Source organism: Natator depressus, chromosome 10 (genome assembly GCF_965152275.1).
Source record: "Natator depressus isolate rNatDep1 chromosome 10, rNatDep2.hap1, whole genome shotgun sequence".
Taxonomy (NCBI): Eukaryota; Metazoa; Chordata; order Testudines; family Cheloniidae; genus Natator; species Natator depressus.
The window spans coordinates 41603255-41619599 of NC_134243.1; the positions used below are offsets into that span (position 1 = coordinate 41603255).

General features: G+C 44.3%; 1 protein-coding gene across 9 annotated transcripts in view; it reads right to left on the reverse strand.

Annotated features, from left to right (window-relative positions):
- Window positions 1-16345, reverse strand: part of NEO1 (neogenin 1) — a 520914-nt gene that overhangs the window by 351796 nt on the left and 152773 nt on the right. The gene's annotated exons all lie outside the window — the stretch shown is intronic.

Sequence of the window (16345 nt, forward strand, 5' to 3'; positions counted from 1 at the left end):
GTAAGTTGCTCTGGACGAGGACTTTCTGCTCTCCAAGAGAGCCTGCTGCACCTGATTAGAGAAGAATTGTTCCTCTTGTATTCAGCCATGCAGCATCCAAGCTGTGAGGTGAAGCGAGGCGAGATTCAGGTGAAGGAGCCTTCTGTGATCCTGCGAGTGGGTGGGAAGTGGCCTCAAGGCTGCTACAGTCAGATCCATGAGCATGCTGAACCAATGCTGGCGAGGCCATGCTGGGGCAATCATAATGACCCATGCCTTGTGTCTCTGATTTTTGAGAGTACTTTGCTGATGAGCGGAAATGGCGGGAAGGCGTACATCAGGTCTTCTGACCAAGGCAGGAGAAAGGCATCGGAAATTGAGCCTCTGCTGAGGCCTTGCAGAGAGCAGAACTGATACTTTTTTCTGTCTGGTGGCGAACAGGTGCACTCAGGGAGCTCCCCACTTCAGGAAGAGCATTCTGAAAACCTCTGAGTGAAGGATGGACCTGCTGAGGCAATCTGCCAGAGAGCAGAACTGATGACACTTTTTTCTGTCTGGTGGCGAAAAGGTGCATTCAGGGAGCTCCCCACTTCAGGAAGAGCATTCTGAAAACCTCTGAGTGAAGGATGGACCTGCTGAGGCAATCTGCCAGCGTGTTCCAAATGCCAGGAAGGTCCAAGGTTTCCAGGTGGATTGCATGCTGGATGCAGAAGTCCCACAGACGGAGGGCCTCCTGGCGCAGAGCTGACAAATGAGCTCCCCCCTGCCTGTTGACAAAGAACATGGAGGCCGTGTTGTCCATCAGTACCTGCACTACCCGACTGGACAGCTGAAGAAGGAAGACACCACAAGCCAGACGGATGGCTCTGAGCTCCCTGATGTTTATATGTAAAGCAAGCTCCTCTCGAAACCATAACCCCTGAGTCTGCAGTGTACCAAGACGGGCTCCCCAACCGAGGTCAGACGCATCTGAAATCAGAGAGACCGTGGGTTGCAGGCTTGTGGACAGCACGCCGAATTGGGTTGGACTACCACCTCAGGGAGGTAAGCACCCGCAGCAGGTTCACGATGACCTTGTCCAGGTGATGTCTGACCAGGAGTAGATCAATGCCAGCCACACCTGGAGGGGACGCAGCCTGTGTTTCACATGTCGGACAACATAAGTGCATGCTGTCACGAGCCCCAATAGTCTGAGACAGACCCGGGCAGTGGTAAGCGAATGGGCCGTGACGCTGGTAATCAGATCTGACATTGCCCTGACCCTACCCTCTGGCAGGAATGCTCTGGCTCGGGTAGAGTCGAGTACCACTCTGATAAATTCTATCCTTTGGACAGAGATCAACACTGATTTTTGTTAGTTTATCAACAGGCCCAGAACTTGACAAGTGGCTCACATCATCTCGATGCTGTGCTGGACCTGGACTCAGACCCTGGAGCAGTCCTCGATGAGCCAGTTGTCAAGGTCTGGATACCTCGACATCTGAGGTAGGCCACCACCACCGACATGCACTTCGTAAACTCCCTTGGCGTCATTGCTAGGCCAAAAGGGAGCACTGTGAATTGCTGGTGGGCAGTTCCAACCACGAAATTTAGGAACCATCTGTGTCCATGAAATATCGATATGTGAAAGAAAGCATCTTTTGGGTCGAGGGCGACGTACCAGTCCCCCAGATCCAGGGAAGGAATGATGGAGGCCAGGGAGACCATGCAGAACTTCAACTTCCTGAGATACTTGTTGAGGCTCCGCAGGTCGAGGATGGGGTGTAGACCCTCGCTGACCTTTGGGATAAAAAAATAGCAGGAGTAAAACCCTTTCCCTCTCAAGTGCAGAGGGACTTCCTCCACAGCTCCCATCCACAGAAGACTTTGCACTGCCTGAACGAGCAGAATCTCGTGAGAAGGGTCCCTGCAGAGGGACGGGGAGGGAGGGGGAAGAGATGATACAAATAAACTGGAGGGTATCCCCCCCAGCTACTGTGCTGAGGACCCACTGGTCCGATGTTACAGAGGACCAGGCAAGGATGAAGGGAGACAAGCAGTTGGAAAAAAGCAGGGGTGCTGGATCCAGGACACAGGCACAGTCACGTTCTATTCCTGGTAAGGGGAGGTGCAAGAGGTAAAGTTTGGGCACCACTGCTGTAACCAATATACAAGCACCAAAGGTGAATATGTCTGCTTCACTGAACATATGCAGATGAGGAGATGGTGGGAAGAGTGTTTCAGACAGAGGGAGAAAACTGATTTAGCATTCATGGGAGCGATGGTTTCCGAGACATTAAGAAAGAAAGCAGGATTCAAGGGCAGGGCACCAGCATGTTGTCATGGCCTGTGTCTGTAATATAACACCCTAACCTGTAACTCAGTAAGTCTGGCCAATTACAGTAGCCAAGTCTTGAAAAAACAAAGGTACTTGAACCCTTAATATTGATAAGGACTTTTTTAACATGGCATATTTACATTTGCCTTTTTATCCCCATAAGACCAAGTATATGTTAAATCTTCAGACTGATTCTTACTATCTGGAAAGTTAATCATCATCATATGGAAAAAAAAATTTATTTATGATGAAGTTTAATCCTTCACAGAACTAAATCTGTATCTAACCAATTTACTTGTAAAAAAACTGACAGCTCAAAGGTCAAGTACAAAAAAGTAATAATGTATTTTTCAACAGATTTTGTATTTTGAACTTTTGCTATTTAAATGGAGAGGTGTAATTTGAATTCAAAGTTAGAAAAAAACTAGCAATTTCCAAAATAAGAGTGGCAACACAAAGAGAGAGAATTTTATTTACCTCCTCATTAACTTAATACAAGTGTGTTCATAATAGTGATAAACAGGGCTACCAAAAAGTCATTAATCTCATGTGACACAAATGCATTTTGCAGCCCTGTCACGCAGTCCCACATCTCAGATGGATGCTCATATATTCAGCTGAGCTGTAAAAAGACAGCTGGCATTTGTCTGCAGTTGAGCCTTTCAGCCGCTAGAGATTGATGTATGCAGGCAGCAAGGCCCTTCTTCTCCTGCTAGACCAGAGCCAGGCACAACCAGCTGGGCAGTGGCTGGAAAAGACTGGCAGTGGCAGCAGCAGCTGCACAAGGTGAGGAACCTGACATGCTTCTTCACCTCCACAGTCAGCACCTGATCCTACAATCACTAATGGACCTCTATACCAGTGGGGATCTACACTGAAGACCACTGCAGGATCAGGGCCTAAACATCAGGCACGCACAAGACACAAGCATATTACTGAGCAAGCGACCCCAGTGGCTGAACAACAAAAGTAGCTGGAATGGGAGAGAACAGTGCATCGGTACCATGCTAATATTTTACGAAACACCACCACCAACAAGCCGCTACTGAATACACAAACAGTAGCTGCACTATTGGGAAACCAAAAGCATAGTGCACTTGAAAATGTATACATTATGATTGTGATAAATTCTACATATGCACTGTTTGAAATGTAAAGGAAAGGTGAAAAACTTATGCAGTGGAATATTAGGGCACTAAATACATACTGAAATATTTAGTAAAGTAACAAAAAAGCAAAAACATTAAAATTTGATTACAATATCTAATAATGCTACTTGTAAAATTAGAGATTTCAATGCATACATTAAAACACTTTGATTATTGCTTTACTTTTATGTTTGCTAATCTAACAGCTATCATGCTACTTGGTCTGATCACGGCACATTCTGTGCACCAATGCACGTGAGTAAGGGAGCACAATATGTCCCTCTTAGCACTCAACATGGGAGTGGAAACAAACTCTGTAGACCCACTACACTACACCACCCCCAACTCAAGCAGGCAGGAGAGGTAGGGAATGGGCAGAACCTTGCCTACCCCCTGCAACATACAAAGCAGCATAGTTGTGCTGGTATAGACCTACAGAGTTTACTTCCTCCTCAGAGTAGTGAGGAAACAGGCTGGAGATTATGACTCAGACACTATTTCCCTCCTGGGAAGTTCCTTGAGCAGCGCAACAATGAATTGCTCCTTATCCTAGGATTGTGGCCAAAGCCATGAATGAACCCTGTAGTTCTATGTTTTATATAATCATTATCACCCTTAGTTTTAGGGCATTGAAGTAATTTTATTAAATTGGGAGCAAGGAAACCACACACACACACACACACCCCTAAAAAATATACTAGAAACAATCTAAATTATGATCTCATTATTAAATTGTTTATCAACAAAATTCCCAAGAGCCAAATCTTGGTCCCACTGATGCTTGGCCATTGACTTTAATAGCACCAAGATTTAGCCCCAGTGGAGTAAGCAGCTAAGAGAACTTATATTAGGATAAAAAGCTTTTTACTTGTTGATGAAAATTACCTACTTTAACTCAGGGTCATTCCCAAAATTTAAAACCAATTTAGTACTGCTCCGAAGTCTATGAAATGGTGATCTCAATCCAGTTCCTAATGAACAGATGGCTACATCACAGAAAAAAAACCTCACACTCAAAACTCTTAACAGAGGTTAGTACCGAACTTGACGGAAACTATGTCAGCAAGATAGCAACGTAAGTTACATCGACTTAAGCGGCAGCGTAGACAAGCCCTCAAAGAGCACATCCAAAACATGGGCTACAATGTAATGAGGCGATAAGAGAAAACTAGCAGTGTTACCACCAATTCTTGTACCTGAATGGCACATAGAGAACTTACATTTCCAGTAATATTTCTTTTCATAAGCAGTAATGACTACTGTACACACAAAAATAGAAACTAAGGAAAAAATCATTTTCAATCCAATTATTGAAGCATAGAGTTGTCTAATATTGATATTCCACTGACCATTCATTCATTACTTTCACTACTGCACCAGAGTTTCAATACCAACTGAAAAATGCTATGAAAAACATGCACCAGATTAAACCCTTTCTATATAATCTATGTTCTCAACACCTTATCTCCCCATCCACAGCTCTATATGCTTCCTATTAAAGTGAACGTCCTGCTGTTCAAATCTGAAGAATCTGCCAACATTTAATAATTGGAGACAAATGCCTTGGGGCATAGCATTTGACGGTCATCGAGGAAAACTGCAGTAATTAGAATTAAAATTACTTTATCTAGCAGGGACCTGAGCATGTTCATGCATCCAACATTAACAGAATGGCAGCAAGGAAAGCAAATACTTACTATACATAAATAGCTACATGCTTTAGACCATTTAGAAAAAACGTTTAAATTATAAACTCCTAAATTCATCAGGAATTAAAGCATGCTTAGGGGTAGGAAGTATTTAGTGAACAAGATATATTATGTCGATCCTACAGTACATTACAATGGCATGTCAATATGTCCAATACACCACTCAACTTCAGACCAGGAATCCTACACCAAAGAAGAGCTAAAGCTGGTCATACCCAGCGTCAACATTGCAGTAAAGAAAGGGGGGAGGAGGAGGGAATGCTTCTATAGTGCTATTGTTCAGTGAAATGTTAATCAGGAGTCCCCTTATGCCTGTGGTTGGCTGTCCACATTATAAAAAGATCATGCAACATTTTTTGAATAAGCAAGGATGACTGGCGTTCTAAGCAATGTTACTGCTCTATTATTTTTGTATTGCCAGAGTGCCTAATGGCACCAACTGAGATAGAAGATCTGTTTTACTATGTGAGCACACAGCATTTAGTACTAGAGCCCCTGCCCCAAAGATGTTACAATCTAAACAGACAGGACAAATTATGGGAAAAAATCAGTATCCCCATTTTATAAATGAGGAATGAAGGCAAAAATTCAACGACTTGCCTGGCATGAAATAGAAAAACTGGGGCAGAGCCAGGAATTGAACGCAAATATCCTGAGCCCTAGACCAATCCTTTTACAAGATGACTATCCTTCCTTGCTCGAAATAAAAATTAATTAAGAGCTGAAGTGCTGAGCGGCTCCTGAACAGGCTAAAACAAGATACACTTAACGTTCTTTAAACTTAAGGCAATAAACACCCCCTGATAAAAACAAAACAAAAAGGGAAAAAGCTTCAGGAGTAAAAAGAGAATGCAGGTAGAAGTCCAGCAACACAGTGGCGGCTATCCAGTTTATTGAACTCAATGCAGCATGTATGATTACCTGCCCTATGGGCAGGTAGCATATGAGTGCATTCGGTGCAAAGAGTGCCTAACCCTCAGACACTGTGTTCGGACTTTGGAGACCAGAGTGGCTGAACTGTAGGAGCTAAGGGAGATAGAGGTACACAGATGAGACTTTCCAGAACAGAGTAGAACAGTCCCGCCCCTGGTCTGACAGCCTCTGTGCTGTTGAGGAGGATGAAAGTCTCAGGGAAGGAGAACATCCAACTTGAGCAGAGGGAAACGATCCCATAGTTGGGACCCTCTTTACAGATGATGTCGTGGTATCCTCTCGCACTGAGGAACCTCACCAGGGGAGGGAACTCTAGTTATTAGAAAGAGAAAGATCATAGTAATGGGCTATTTGATCATCAGAAACATAGACAGCTGGGTTGCAATGACCGGGAGAACTGCATTGTGACTTGCCTGCCAGGTGCGAAGATTGCGGATCTCTCAAGACAACTAGATAAACTTATGTGTAGTCCTGGGGAGGAACCAGTGGCCGTGGTACAGGTCAGTACCAATGACATAGGGAAGGATAGAAAAGAGGTCCTGGTGGCCAAATTTAGGCTGCTAGGTAAGAGATTGAAGTCCAGGACATCAATGGTAGCATTCTCTGAAATGCTTCCAGTTCCACGTGCAGGGCCAGTTAGACAGGCAGAACTGCAGGATCTCAATGCATGGATGAGACAATGCTGTATGGAGGAGGGATTCAGATTTATTAGGAACCTGGGGAGCCTTTTAGGAAAGTAGAGCCTATACAGGAAGGATGGGCTCCACCTAAACCAAAATGGAACCAGATTGCTGGCACTTAAAGTTAAAAATGGTCGTAGAGCAGTTTTTAAACTAAGGGGAAAGCTGACAGGTGCAGAGGAGCATGTGGCTCCAACAGAGACATCCCTTAGGGGAGGATCTATTAATGGAGATTCTCTATGTCCTAGTGAAGAGGAGAGAATGGAAGATGATAACATATGGGCAGGATCTGATGAGAAACAGTCAAGTGAAAAAAAAGAGTCCCATTCAATTACATCACGAAATGGCAGACAACTGAAAAGTGAAAAAAAAATTAAGTGCTTATGTATAAATACTGAAAGTCTAAATAATAAGATGGGTGAACTAGAGTGCCTCATATTAAATGAGAATATTGATATAATACGCATAACAGAAACTTGGTGGAATGAGAATAATCAATGGGACACAGTAATACCAGGGTACAAAATATATTGGAAGGACAGAACAGATCATGCTGGTGGGGAGTGGCACTACATGTGAAAGAAATTGCAGAGTCAAATGAAGTAAAAATCTTAAATCAACTGAACTGTACCATAGAATTTCTATGGATAGTACTCCATGCTTGAATAATAAGAATATAGCAGTAGGAATATACTACTGACCACCTGACCAGGATGGTAATAGTGACTGTGAAATGCTCGGGAGATTAGAGAGGCTATAAAAATAAAAAGCTCAATAATAATGGGGGATTTCAACTATCCCCATATTGACTGGGTATATGTCACCTCAGGACGAGATGCAGAGGCAGTTTCTTGACACCTTAAATGACTGCTTCTTGGAGCAACTAGTCCTGAATACAACAAGGGGAGATGCAAGTCTTGATTTAGTCCTAAATGAAGCAAAGGATCTGGTCCAAGAGGTGATATAGCTGAACCGCTTGGTAATAGTGACCATAATATAATTAGATTTAACATCCCTGGGATGGGGAAAACATCATAGCAGCCCAACATGGTAGCATTTAATTTCAGAAAGAGGAACTACACAAAAATGAGGAAGTTAGTTAAAGAGAAATTAAAAGATACAGTGCCAAAAGTGAAATACCCGCTAGCTGCATGGAAACTTTTTAAAGACACCATAATAGAGGCTCAACTTAAATGTATACCCCACATTAAAAAACACAGTAAGAGAACCAAAAAAGTGCCACCGTGGCTTAACAACAAAGTAAAAGATGCAGTGAGATGCAAAAAGACATCCTTTAAAAAGTGGAAGTTAAATCCTAGTGAGGAAAATAGAAGGGAGCATAAACTCTGGCAAATAAGGGAGCACTCAAGGATGACAGGGCCATTGCGGACAAACTAAATGAATTCTTTGCATCGGTCTTCAAGGGTCAAAATGTCAGGGAGACTCCCAAACCCGAGCCATTCTTTTTAGGTGAGGTGTCATTAGAGGAGGTTTTGGAACAAATTAATAAACTCAACAGTAATAAGTCACCAGGACCAGATGGTATTTACCCAAGAGATCTGAAGGAATTCAAATGTGAAACTACTAACTGCAGTATGTAACCTATCATTCAAATCAGCTTCTGTACCAGACGATTGGAGAACAGCTAATATGACGCCAATTTTTTTTAAAAAGGCTCCAGAGGTGATCCTGGCAATTACTGTCAGACACATAGATAAAGAGAATTCGTTGGAGAAGAGAGAACATGGTTTTTGTAAAGGGAAATCATGCCTCACCAATTAGAATTCTTTAAGTATGTGGACAAGGGGATCCAGTGGATATAGTGTACTTAGATTCTCAGAAAGCCTTTGACAACATCCCTCACCAAAGGCTCTTAAGCAAAGTAAGCTGTCATGGGATAAGAGAGAAGTTCCTCTCATGGACTGGTAACTGGTTAAAAGATAGGAAACAAAGGAGAGGAATAAACAGTCAGTTTTCAGAATGTACAGAGGTCAATATTGTTGTCCCCCATAGGTCTGTACTGGGACCAGCACTATTCAACATATTCATAAATGATCTGGGAAAAGGGGTAAACAGTGAGGTGGAAAAATTTGCAGATGATACAAAACTACTCAAGAGAGTTAAGTCCCAAGCAGACTGCAAAGAGTTACAAAGGGATCTCACAAAACTTGGTGATTGGGCAACAAAATGGCAGATGAAATTCAATCTTGATAAATCCAAAGTTATTCACATTAGAAAACATAATCCCAATTATGCATATAAAATGATGGGATCTAAATTAGCTGTTACCACTCAAGAAAGATCTTGGAGTAATTGTGAATAGTTCTCTGAAACCATCCACACAGTGTGCAGCAGCAGTCAAAAAAGCTAACAGAATGTTGGGAATCATTAAGAAAGGGATAGATGATAAAACAGAAAATATCATATTCCCTGTATATAAATCCATGGTACATCTTGAATACCGCGTGCAGATGTGGTCGCCCCACCTCAAAAAAAGATATATTGGAATTGGAAAAGGTTCAAAAAAGGGAAACAAAAATGATTAGGGGTATGGATCAGCTGCCATATGAGGAGAGATTAATAAGACTAGGACTTTTCAGCTTGGAAAAGAGACAACTAAGCGGGAATATGATTGAGGTCTATAAAATCATGACTGGTATGGAGAAAGTAAATAAGAAGGGTTATATACTCCTTCTCATAACACACGAACTAGGGGTCACCAAATGAAATGACTAGGTAGCAGGTTTAAAACAAACAAAAGGAAATATTTCTTCATTCAACGCACAGTCAACCTGTGGAACTCTTTTCCAGAGGATGTTGTAAAGGCCAAGACTATAGCAGGGTTCCTAAAAGGACTAGATAAATTCATGGAGGACAGTCTCTACGCAAAAGAATAAATGGACACAAATCTGACATCAGGAATCATAACATTCAAAAACTGGTAGGAGAACACTTCAACCTCTCTGGCCACTCAGTACAAGACTTAAGGGTGGTAATTCTGCAACAGAAAAGCTTCAAAAACAGACTCCAACGAGAAACTGTATCTAGCTTGCGTATTATTTCAAGCTCAGCAATTAACCTGGGTTTGACTAGAGACTGGGAGTGGCTGGTTCATTACACATATTGAATCTATTTCCCCATATTAAGTATCCTCACACCTTCTTGTCAACTGTCTAAATGGGCCATCTTGATTATCACTACAAACGTTTTTTTCTCCTGCTGATAATAGCTCATCTTAATTAGCTTCTTACAGTTTATATGGCAACTTCCACCTTCTGTCTCTGTGTGTATACACACACACACAGTATGTTCCGTTCTATGCATCCAACGAAGTGGGGTGTAGCCCACGAAAGCTTATGCTCTAATAAATTTGTTAGTCTCTAAGGTGCCACGAGTACTCCTGTTCTCTTTCCATGGAGGATAGGTTCATCAATGCCTATTAGCCAAGATGGGCAGGGATGGTGTCACTAGCCTCTGTTTGCCAGAATCTGGAAATGTTCTGTTCATTCCCTCTGGGGCACCTTGCATTGGCCACTGTCAGAAGACAGGTTACTAGGCTAGATGGACCTTTGGTCTGACCCGGTATGGCCAATCTCATGTTCTTATGTAATATCCATGCACTTTAAAACCCCTTCTCACTAGGGAGTTGATATGTCAGCTTTTAACATTTATGAACATGGGGTACAACTTCGCTATCATGCATGCATGCACACATGTCAAATGGTATGAAAATTAGCCAAATGAAATACAAAATAATCAGTTTGGTTCAAAGAGTTGAAAGTCTATAACATTACTAGTGTTCTCCTTTTTAAAAGTCAGCATATGCCCAAAGTTAGCTAAGCTATCTTGTTGACATTTTAATGGCAGCTTATTCTATGGGTATGTCTACACTACAAAATTAGGTCAAATTTATAGAAGTCGGTTTTTTAGAAATCGTTTTTATATAGTCGATTGTGTGTGTTGCCACACAAAATGCTCTAAGCGCATTAAGTGCATTAACTCGGCAGAGTGCTTCCACAGTACCGAGGCTAGCGTCGACTTCCAGAGTGTTGCACTGTGGGTAGCTATATTCCCATAGTCTCCGCTGCCCGTTGGAATTCTGGGTTGAGATCCCAATGCCTGATGGGGCAAAAAACATTGTCGCGGGTGGTTCTGGGTACATGCCATCAGGCCCTCCCTCCCTCCATGAAAGCAACGGCAGACAATCGTTTTGCACCTTTTTTCCTGAGTTACCTGTGCAGACACCATACCATGGCAAGCATGGAGCCCGCTCAGCTCACTGTCACCGTATGGCTCCTGGGTGCTGGCAGACGCAGTAGTGCATTGCTACACAGCAGCAGCAACCCATTGCCTTCTGCCAGCAGACGGTGCAATAGGCCTGAAAACCATCCTCATTGTGTCCGAGGTGCTCCTGGCCGCCTCGGCAAGGTCGGTCAGGAGCGCCTGGGCAGATATGGGTGCAGGGACTAAATCAGGAGTGACTCCACCAGGTCATTCTCTTTAGTCCTGCAGGCAGTCCTATTGTACCATCTTCTGCTGAGCAGCCAGGAGATGTGGATGGCTTCCAGTCCTACTGCACCGTCTGCTGCCAGCCAAAGATGTAAAAGATAGATGGAGTGGATCAAAACAAGAAATAGACCAGATTTGTTTTGTATTCATTTGCTCCCCCTCCCTCCCTCCGTGAAATCAACAGCCGACAATCATTTCGGTGAGGTCTGTCAGGGGCACCTTGAAAACTTTAATGGAGATTCAGTCCTCCCTGAAATACCAGAGAGAAGGATAGCTTAGTGGGTTGAGCACTGGCCTGCTAAACCCAGGGTTTTGAATTCAATCCTCGAGGGGGCCATTCTGTGTGACAGTTGTTTTTGTTTCTCCTTGATGTAAAGCCACCCCCTTTGTTGATTTTAATTCCCTGTAAGCCAACCCTGTAAGCCATGTTGTCAGTCATCCCTCCCTCCATCAGAGCAATGGCAGACAATCGTTCCGCGCCTTTTTTCTGTGTAGACGCCATACCACGGCAAGCATGGAGCCCGCTCAGATTTCTTTGGCAATTAGGAGCACATTAAATACCACGTGCATTAGCCAGCAGTATATGCAGCACCAGAACCTGGCAAAGCAAAACTGGGCGAGTAGGCGACGTCAGCATGGTGACGAGAGTGATGAGAACATGGACATAGACTTCTCTCAAAGCACGGGCCCTGGCAATGCGGGCATCATGGTGCTAATGGGGCAGGTTCATGCCGTGTAACTCCGATTCTGGGCCCGGGAAACAAGTATAGACTGGAGGGACCGCATAGTGTTGCAGGTCTGGGACGATTCCCAGTGGCTGCAAAACTTTCACACGCGTAAGGGCACTTTCATGGAACTTTGTGACTTGCTTTCCCCTGCCCTGAAGCGCATGAATACCAAGATGAGAGCAGCCCTCACAGTTGAGAAGCGAGTGGCAATAGCCCTGTGGAAGCTTCCAACGCCAGACAGCTACTGGTTAGTCGGGAATCAATTTGGAGTGGTCAAATCTACTGTGGGGGCTGCTGTGATGCAAGTAGCCCACACAATCAAAGATCTGCTGATATCAAGGGTAGTGACCCTGGGAAATGTGCAGGTCATAGTGGATGGCTTTGCTGCAATGGGATTCCCTAACTGTGGTGGGGCCATAAATGGAACCCATATCCCTATCTTCGCACCGGAGCACCAAGCCACCGAGCACATAAACCGCAAGGGGTACTTTTCAATAGTGCTGCAAGCTCTGGTGGATCACAAGGGACACTTCACCAACATCAACGTGGGATGGCCGGGAAAGGTACGTGACGCTCCCATCTTCAGGAACTCTGGTCTGTTTCAAAAGCTGCAGGAAGGGACTTTATTCCCAGACCAGAAAATAACTGTTGGGGAAGTTGAAATGCCTATAGTTATCCTTGGGGACCCAGCCTACGCCTTAATGCCATGGCTCATGAAGCCGTACACAGGCAGCCTGGACAGTAGTCAGGAACTGTTCAACTACAGGCTGAGCAAGTACAGAATGGTGGTAGAATGTGCATTTGAATGTTTAAAAGCACGCTGGCGCAGTTTACTGACTTGCTTAGACCACAGCAAAACCAATATTTCCACTATTATTACTGCTTGCTGTGCGCTCCACAATATCTGTGAGAGTAAGGGGGAGACGTTTATGGCGGGGTGGGAGGTTGAGGCAAATCGCCTGACCGCTGGTTACGGGCAGCCAGACACCAGGGCGGTTAGAAGAGCACAGGAGGGCGCAGTGCGCATCAGAGAAGCTTTGAAAACCAGTTTCATGACTGGCCAGGCTATGGTGTGAAAGTTCTGTTGGTTTCTCCTTGACGAAACCCCCCGCCCCTTGGTTCACTCTACTTCCCTGTAAGCTAACCACCCTCCCCTCCTCCCTTTGATCACCGCTTGCAGAGGCAATAAAGTTATTGTTGCTTCACATTCATGCATTCTTTATTCATTCATCACACAAATAGGGGGATAACTGCCAAGGTAGCCCAGGAGGGGTAGTGGAGGAGAGAAGCACCGGGAGGGGTGGTGGAGGAGGGAAGGACAAGGCCACACAGCACTTTAAAAGTTTAAAAAACTTTAATATTTATTGAATGCCAGCCTTCTGTTGCTTGGGCAATCCTCTGGGGTGGAGTGGCTGGGTGGCCAGAGGCCCCCCCCACCACGTTCTTGGGCATCTGGGTTAGGAGGCTATGGAACTTGGGGAGGAGGGTGGTTGGTTACACAGGGGCTGTAGCGGCAGTCTGTGCTCCAGCTGCCTTTCCTGCAGCTCAACCATATGCTGCAGCATATTAGTTTGATCCTCCAGCAGCCTCAGCATCATCACGCTGCCACCACCTTTCGGCTTCAGCCCGCTCTTCAGCCCACCACTTACTCTCCTCAGCCAGCCACCTCTCCTCCCGGTCATTTTGTGCTTTCCTGCACTCTGACATTGTCTGCCTCCACGCATTCGTCTGTGCTCTGTCAGTGTGGGAGGACAGCATGAGCTCAGAGAACATTTCATCGCGAGTGCGTTTTTTTTCACCTTTTAATCTTCACTAGCCTCTGCGAAGGAGAAGATCCCATGATCCTTGAAACACATGCAGCTGGTGGAGAAAAAAAAAGGGACAGTAGTATTTAAAAAGACACATTTTATAGAATGGGTACACTCCTTCACGGTAAACCTTGCTGTTAATGTTACATACATAGCACACGTGCTTTCGTTCCAAGGTCGCATTTTGCCTCCCCATGGCTAGCTCCTCAACCCTTCCCCCTCCCCGTAGCTAACAGTGGGGAACATTTCTGTTCAGCCACAGGCAAACAGCCCAGCAGGAACGGGCACCTCTGAATGTCCCCTGAAGAAAAGCACCCTATTTCAACCAGGTGACCATGTATGATATCACTCTCCTGAGGATAACACAGAGATAAAGAACGGATGTTGTTTGAATGTCAGCAAACATACACGGGAATCATTGTAGAACAAAGCATTGCAGAGTACGTGCTACTGGCCTGGAGTGGTAAAGTGTCCTACCATGGTGGATGGAATAAGGCTGTCCTCCCCAGAAACCTTTTGCAAAGGCTTTGGGAGTACATCCAGGAGAGCCGCAAATGCCAGGGCAAATCAATCATTAAACATGCTTGCTTTTAAACCACGTATACTATTTTAAAAGGTACACTCACCAGAGGTCCCTTCTCCGCCTGGCGGGTCCGGGAGGCAGCCTTGGGTGGGTTCGGGGGGTACTGGCTCCAGGTCCAGGGTGAGAAACAGTTCCTGGCTGACGGGAAAACCGGTTTCTCTGCTTGGTTGCTGTGAGCTAACTTCATCATCATCATCTTCCTCGTCCTCAAAACCTGCTTCCGTGTTACCTCCATTTCCATTGAAGGAGTCAAACAACACAGCTGGGGTAGTGGTGGCTGAACCCCCTAAAATGGCATACAGCTCATCACAGAAGCAGCATGTTTGGGGCTCTGACCCGGAGCGGCCGTTTGCCTCTCTGGTTTTCTGGTAGGCTTGCCTCAGCTCCTTAAGTTTCACGTGGCACTGCTTTGAGTCCCTGTTATGGCCTCTGTCCTTCATGCCCTGGCATTTCGAAAACTGGAACCGAGTTCTGATAGCACAGATTCCTCTCCCCATACAGCGATCAGATCCCGTACCTCCCGTTCGGTCCATGCTAGAGCTCTTTTGCGATTCTGGGACTTCATCATGGTCACCTCTGCTGATGAGCTTTAAATGGTCACCTGCAGCTTGCCACGCTGGCCAAACAGGAAATTGAAATTCAAAAGTTCACGGGCCTTTTCCTGTCCACCTGACCAGTGCATCTGAGTGGAGAGTGCTATCCAGAGCGGTCACAATGGAGCACTCTGGGATAGCTCCCGGAGGCCAATACCGTCTAATTGCGTCCACAGTACCCCAAATTCGACCCGGCAAGGCCAATTTCAGCGATAATCCCAAGTCAGGGGTGGAGTAACGAAATCGATTTTAAGAGCCCTTTAAGTCGGAAAAAGGGCTTCTTCGTGTGGACGGGTGCAGGGTTAAATCAATTTAACGCTGCTAAATTCAACCTCAACTCCTAGTGTAGACCAGGGCTATGTGTGTTCCTTATGCTACTTCTGTAACAACCATATACTCTAGCAATGTCCTTCATGGTCATATCACTTTTCAAATGCCCACTTTTTTTCAAAAGGTGCATTTAATCTAACAGTGACAGATCAAAAGCATTTTTACAAATCTATTCAAAGAAGATATTGTTGAACTAAGTTTTACTAGTATAGTTGATAACACTACTTATAAAATAAGTACTTTGAACAGCATTATAATTATAAATACCATTTTATAGGTCTTTTACTTGATTTTCAGGCCAGTCTACGTCTAATAGGCTTTCATCTACATAGAAATGAAAGATAAGGTCACCAATAAAGTTTCCAGCATTTCCAAGCAACATTTAAATTCTAGTGTCCAGACCCACTCAGGTACTAAACAGAAAACGTATTGAGTCATGAAGATGTGGCGGCATTATCTGGCTTCTTCTTTGCCACATTAAGGAAAAGTACTTCAATATTTCAGCCATGGGTAGGATAGCTGACTGGGGAGAGACCAAGTACCATAATGCTGCCACTCTGGCAATAAAATATGCAAGTCATTCATACCTAAACATCTGGCACTTTCAGAGTTCATGTCCTTAAAATGCACGTTTCTCCGCTGAACAATGAATAAATATGGCATTGCAGTGTTCCACATCTGTCATCTCTCAACAACATATCAAATTTTACCCATTTCACAAATAATATGGTTTATTCTCAGCTGCCAGCCCTGCAAGCTGATCCTGGGAATCTCCACACCTTTTACACAGCTCAGCTAAATCAGGGTTAATAATGGTGTGAAATGAGGGAAAGACCTTAATTTAGTTTTCAAATCTCAGAATGAGTTTACCAGGTTGGCAGTTAGAAAAAATATTTAGCTGTGAACTTGAATCATGGAAAGAAACATGAAATTCCACAATGCAAACTATGCTTACAACTACTTTTTAATATTTAACAACTTCAAGCATAGTGCATGTGTAAGCAGCAAAGCATAAAGTTTAGTTATAT